We start from the raw sequence: 7,085 nt of genomic DNA, 5'->3' as shown, positions 1-7,085 counted from the left end.
CTGTGTGTATTTTGAGTGATGGATAAAATGTCAAGACCAGGAATGTGCCCGGACTGCGAGTATGTTTATAAGAAGAATATCACCACCTAAATCTACATGTTTAGTTCACACTTTTTTAAGACCAACCTTCCAAAGAACAAAACAAAAAAAAACCTTCAAAACAAAACAAGAACAAAATTAATCAAAGGAGGTGGTTAAAAAAAAATAAGTTACTATAGGTGCACAATTAACTGAAGCTCTATACAAACACAATTCTTCATTATTAAGTTTTTTTCTTCTTTTACTGGAGTGTCTCCTGTTACGTCAAAAAAAAAAAAAGAAATGGTCATTTCCTGTTCTTGAGTCAAAAGTGGTTTTCAGCTATTTTTTCTCGTCAACCTTTTTTATCCACATTACTTCTGTGCTATCAGATGTGAAGGAGAGTTGTTTTTAAAAAAAATATTTTTAAGAGCATTCTAATTATACATAATGAATCTGTTCAGTCCATTGTTTTATGTAAAACCTCTGAATGGAGTAGCGACATATTTAACAAAACACTACCAATATTTTTGCTAGTTATTTAATGTTGTACTTTTCATCTCAGCAAGGCATGATGGGTGTTGCAGTTCTCTGTTCGAGACTGCAAAAACCTGTATGATTGGCAGCCTTTCATTGATCGTGTTCTTCGTGCTCCGTCTGAGGGCTGATGTGACCATTTATGCTCCAACATTGTAGGTTATTCTCATTGGCTTCATTTACCTCTGCTAACATGTTTTTTCTAGTAACGGACAATGTTGCCTTTAAGGACATTTGGGATGAGTTCCGATTTTTGTCAGCAGCAAGTCTCAGCCCTGACAGCTGAAGGGTAATTGTCGTGAGGTCAAACCCTGAAGCCAACATGCAGTACCTTGGTTGTAAAGAGTTCACACACCCCTATCAAAACACCAGTTATGTGATGTAAAAAAATTAGACTAAGATAAGAAATAAATGATTTCAGAGTGTTTTCCACCTTCAATGTGTCCAAAATTTTAAAATATTGAAATCTTATGGGCTTTAAAAAAAACAAAAACAACCCAACAACAATAATGTGGTTGCACATCTGCAAGGTAATGCTTTGTCGCAGCTCCTTTGGATTTTATTATCACACCACCCTCATGCATCAAGACCTGGCAAAGTTTGCTGACTGCCCTTTAAAATTGCGAAGTTGTCTTTTGTGTTCTTGTAATTGACACTTTTTGACATCAAGATCCCTCTGATGATTTAAAAGCTCTACGTAAACCATGGCTTTCTCTGTGACATGGAAAAACCTACTACAATTGTTGAATTTTATTTAGTGTTAATCACAGGCACTTCGACTAAAATATTTCTAAAATGCAAAAGCTTTTTTTTTTTTTTTATTGAGACACCTAACGGTTATATTAAAGGTGGAAACGTTTAAGCATCACAAAAATCTCCCATTCAAACTGGGGCATGGTAACTTTTTAGATCCATTTGAAAGGCAACACTAATCAGTCATGTTCTGTAATTAAGGGTGTGCCAAATGTATCACATCCAAAATGTCATATGTCATGAGTCATAATTTTCATACATAATTTTAAAACAGACTGTTTTTAGGTTATAACTAAGTGAATATAAACTTTAAGGTGTTTAAACCTTTGCATTTTGCAGAGAATGCTGCATCTGCATATAACCAGGTTTAAAAGAATGGGTGAAGGTATCAGTTAATGATGGTGGCCTTCTATTACATCAACAACACCAACAAACCTGTAGACTCTGATACAATCATGCATTATGGCTTTGGGCTCAGTAATTTTCAAACTAGATGTGCCAGTTAGATCAGGACAGGCTTACACCTGCCACTGGATCTATCAACGTCTAAAGAAAAAAGCAGAACAATATTGGATTAAAACATATGAGAGACACCCATTTGCATGCTAACAACAGAGATTCGTAGAGAGTATAATATAACCTTATATTTAAGCAAAAAAAAAAAAAAACATCTTTTTTTTGACTTGCCTAAGATGCATACTTGTAGATCAATTACTGTGGAGTCAACGTGAGTGTCACGTTGGAAAGAATCCAGGAAAAATTTAAGTGGTGCTGTTTTTGATGTTCTTCCCGGAATTTAGTTGTGTATAAAAAAGCGTTTTCACTGTTGAATGATGCCAGAGAAATGTGTTTGAAAGAAACATGTCTGTTTAAAACTGGATTTCATCTTTTTTTCTCAGTGGGTACTGGCCCAGTTAAGGGTATAACGTGTAACAAAGATCGTATGTTTGCCAGATGAATCCATTAATGGAAACTGGGATACATTTTGAGTTTTTGTTGAGGTCATCTAAACTATTTTCTCTCAAGGATCAGTTCAGGGAAAAGAGGCTGATATTTTCTAAGTTATTGGATTTCATGTGGAGAGTGTTTTGAAAGTGACTGTTTTAGAAAGCTTTACATTTGCATGAATTTTTAAAGTAGCATGTTGAGGGGAAATATTTTTTTGCCCAAAGTTGTGTTGTTTTTTTTTATTATTAGAATTATTTCATAAATTTAAACACTTTCCTTTTTATACATTTACAATGATTAATGCTATTGCTTTATCACTGATGCTAGGAATAACCTATTGAGGTTTTAAGCTGAACTTTTATTTCGTACATCCACAATGAGTATTCCTGTTTATAAAATGTAATGTGGTGTGTGGTTTGTTTTTTGTTGATAATGAAAATAAATTAAAAAAAATGCAGAATACTTGTGTATTGTTTGAAAAATTTTTTCTTGTGCGTTACAATTTTCTTACAGAGGAATGCGATTCTGGCCTGTTGGTATTTATTTATACTAATAGGTAGAAATGTCAGACTACTGTACTCATGAATACCCATAATGCATCCATTCGCAGCTTTAGGAATGGGATATTCTTCCACATGAGTGTGTTGTAGCACAAGGAGCATATTACATCTTTATAGTTGGCAGTAGATTAGTAGGACACCCCCATACGCTGTCTGGTTCTGTAAAGAGCTCATCCGGGTATGACATTATTGCTCAGTGTGTGTATGAGTAGCTTTCCTCAGTGAGACGTCTACCCCCCATATGGGCTAGCTTACTGGCCTACTGTACCCTGTTGCTGGGTAGAAATGTTCATTGGAGTCTTATGTTCAAAGAGAGACCAAAACAGAAGTATAGTTTATAGTGGATATGGATCAGTTTATTGAACGTTAAAATGTGTCTGCTCATTTTCCCACCAAGAGAAAGTGATGGTTTTTCATCTTTACCGATTTATTCTTTAAGAAGAAAACCTTCTGCGAAACAGACAGGGCCTCACACCTGCACACAAACACACAGCTGAATGTTACCGGGGTGGTGAGACCGATGTCATCACAGACCAGTGCCAGACTGGTGCCGTCACAATCAAGCGCTGATACGGGGCTGCTTGTGCCTTTAAATTTCATGACCCACTTTTCACAGCTGGGCCTGGCAGGCAGCACTCATGCAAGCGGAACTGCAAGGTGAATGTGAGGAGAATAGCTAAAGACAGGAGCCTCCCTCGCCACTCGGAGGGCTCGCTTCAGTAAGCTGTCTGCACACCAGCGAGCTTTGGACCAGCACGCTCGGTCATGGTGCTCGAGTGGGGTAAAGCCGATGTGAAAAGATGATAGCTGTTTGGCAGAAGATTGGAGCCTGTCTGGGTCCATGACATAATGTGAAAGGACAAATGTGCCCTTATTGATAGCTACTGGCAGACTGTACTGTCAGCGCATTTCTCGGGAACGAAACAGAAACGGATACATCCCCAAGCAAAATATCCCAAATGAACTCAGTATAATTTTTTTGCATATATTCTTTTCCCCTCTTCCAGTTTACAGTCTATCCTTCAATACTACATTTTCTACCGACACAGATTACTTTGCTGTTTTTCCCCATCCTCTCCCTCGTAGATAAGGTGATCCATCATGACAGTACTGTACAGAGACAGAAACAGAGAAGTGGAGGGATGAAGATTAGAAAGATGCTTTTTGACAGGGGCAGTGCAGAGAGAGTTGACAAACAGCGAGAGATGGAGAGTGGCACTGACAACATCTCCAAACGGTCCCCAGTTGAAGGACAAACCATCCATGTCCACCACTCTGGAACTCGCACAACATCACATAAATGAGGCGATGCTTCATGCTGCTGTGGGCCTGCTTCATCATTCACATGACAGGTAATTCACTGTTTATTACCTCTGAGACACTCTATGCATTTAAGCTACCCACTGTGATACAGTGCCTTGAAAATTGACTAACTCTCAACCTTTATGTATTTTGTCACATTACAACCACAAACTTTGATGTGTTTTAAGTCCATTTTAAAAGGATAGCAGGAAATAGGAAGTTGTGGTTTACAAAGTGGATTACAGTTATATTTCCAGCAGCATTACGAGATCTGGATACTGACTTACTACTAGTCTATTTCTACTCGACCGTGACATTTACTCCAGCAAACCACTTAAAACAACGTGCTCTTTCTTCTACATTATAAATACTACATACATGTGTTCTACTTCTGCAGACCCTGTGTAGGTGTGTGTGTGTGTGTGTGTGTGTGTGTGTTGGTGGGGGACTGAAGGGGTTGGTTGAAATCTCAAGAGAAGTCCTTTTAATTTCACTACAATGAACCCATTCTATTTTTTACTCTACACATAAATGTTCCAACTCCAAGCATGAAAAGATGTAGGCACGTTCAACATCACACAGTCTGCTAAATTATTTTCTGCTCTACCTTTAGAACTGCTGCGTTTAGAACCACTAACCTACTTTAGTAAAAGCAGGTTAAGATAGTTTCATGATTTTATGGTGGAATGGATGGGATACTTTATGAACCGCTCAGAAACAGGGAAGTACTGTATGTCGCCCTGAAAATCACTGAAGTTTCACTTCACAGTAAAGTTGTAACCATAAAAATGCGCTTAGAGCACAGGACAGCACGTTTTCATGCCAAATTAATAAAACAATGAATCCAAACCCGCCTCATATATGTTCACGTCAAATTTGATTAAATTCTAAACTTTTTGTCTGACCAAAGGTTTTTCTTTAATGAGATAGACAAGCGATAATAGGCCTGTAAAATATTTTAATAGACTCCAGGCCCTGAAATCAAGATGTGTTTAGATTTGCATGCAGACTTTTTTGCATGTTTCCACCAAGGTTTAAATCTCAGTGGAAAGCCTTTGCGAAGCAAAGCCTGAAATGTCCAGGTCCTTGCAAGTCTTCCCTTCAGAATATTTACTCTATATTTAAGAGATTGTCTTCTTTTGTCTGTCTTCTTGAGTATTTCAGCACATTTCATTCAGTGGCAAACAGCAAGAGAAGCATGACCCATTCGGATCCCTAACTTTGAGAATTTTGTGCTTGATAGCGAATGGTTTCGTTTACTTCCAAGAACTGCAAACTGTACCTGTTTAGGTTTGAAGTGACAGTGAAACAATTTCTACTTTACCCTGGTTATCTCTTCCAAAAGACAAGAATAGTTGCAGAATATGACATATTGACTGACAATGGGGAAACTCCTTACTCACCATTTGTAGGTATTTGTACAGTTAGAAAAAAAAAGAAAGGATCAAGATTTTTAAAGAACTAAAAGTCAAGCAACGTGTGCAAGTCTTTGGCTACAGGAAACTTAAAATTATGCTTCAGTTCCTACCTGCCTACTGACTCACAAGAGCTTCTTACAAAACCACTTAAGTGTATTATAAGGAATTGCAAGACAAAAACAATATCAACCAGCAGGAATTTGCTAATAGGTACTTTGTTTGGAATAGGGATCATAATCTTTCACATTTCACAAGAGTCGATCAAACCCAACACGGACATGAACCCTTTGTCAATGGAAATAAAGTGTATAGAAAATATTACATGAGATTTTTGTATCACTAGCACAGTAAATATTGGAATGCATAACCAAAGGAAACAGCTATGAAATGGTTTGTAAACACACACAATGTAAAAAAGGCTGGGATGAAATGAATGGGTAGGAACTGGGGGTATGAACTGATGAACAGGAAAAATCAGCCACAGCTGCGGAAACACTTGAACAGGATGTTTCAGCAACACATGACACAGAATGAAAGTTGTCCGAAAATGGCAACAGTTTTGAATAACTGGGAACCCAAACATTTGGTGATGTACTTTTGCAACTGGCCATGGTGACTCAATCGGTACATATATTATTTAGATGTTTATGTAATGGTTTATAGTTGAAATAGCCTCTTTGCTTATTATCAAAACAATACATCGGTAATCTCACACTATAAACATTGACTAGAAAACCTCTGCAGCCGGAAAAAGGATCAAATTTGGGATTTACAACTAATGACACCATTACAAACACATAGCCATATGCTTGCTGACCTGTTTTGAGCATGAGCTACCGGTACTTGTTTTTGAGACGTTTACTTCATTGTGATTGGTGTTTTGTTGGCAAACCCAAAGGAAGGAGATTGGTTTTACCCCTGTACACTTTGTAGAGACTGCTTAATGTGTGTGTGTGTGTGTGTGTGTGTGTGGGTGTGTGTGTGCGTGCGTGTGCGTGTGTGGGTGTGTGTTTGTGAATGTGACTTTGTGCACAGGAAGGGTAAGTCTGTTTAGACAACATGGGAAGAATCCTGCTGGGGGATCTTTGTCTGCTCAGATCATTCTCTTCAATGCCATCTGTTTCTAGCAAATTATTGAGATAATTAAAGAGGATATTTTTACCACATATATCAAAACAGAGGACATATTTGGTGCACATGTAGAAGAATATTTTTTACCAATTGCAGAGATAATTTACAGAATACCGTTACCTACATAAGTCTTGATAAAAAAAGACTTATTTTATTAGTGTTGTAATCTATAAAAAAAAATATAACTTCTTTTCTCTGGATTCTTGGTGGACTGCCTGCAACCAATTCACTTGTTTTTGAAACATATTTGATCTCTCTCCTGATGTTTAAAGGCCTAAAAGCTTGTTGATTTCCTAGTGAACAAAATAGAAACTAATCCAAGTGACCCTATGAAGAGACTCGCTCTAGAAATCAATCAGTTCTTCAATCGGCTTATTCCCTGACAGACCACCCCCCCACCCTCAGCAGAGTGCAGCCT

The sequence above is a fragment of the Gambusia affinis genome, linkage group LG22, assembly GCF_019740435.1.
Source record: "Gambusia affinis linkage group LG22, SWU_Gaff_1.0, whole genome shotgun sequence".
NCBI classification, from domain to species: domain Eukaryota; kingdom Metazoa; phylum Chordata; class Actinopteri; order Cyprinodontiformes; family Poeciliidae; genus Gambusia; species Gambusia affinis.
The sequence above is the reverse complement of the archived record's forward strand: the minus strand, read 5'-3'. Positions refer to the sequence as shown.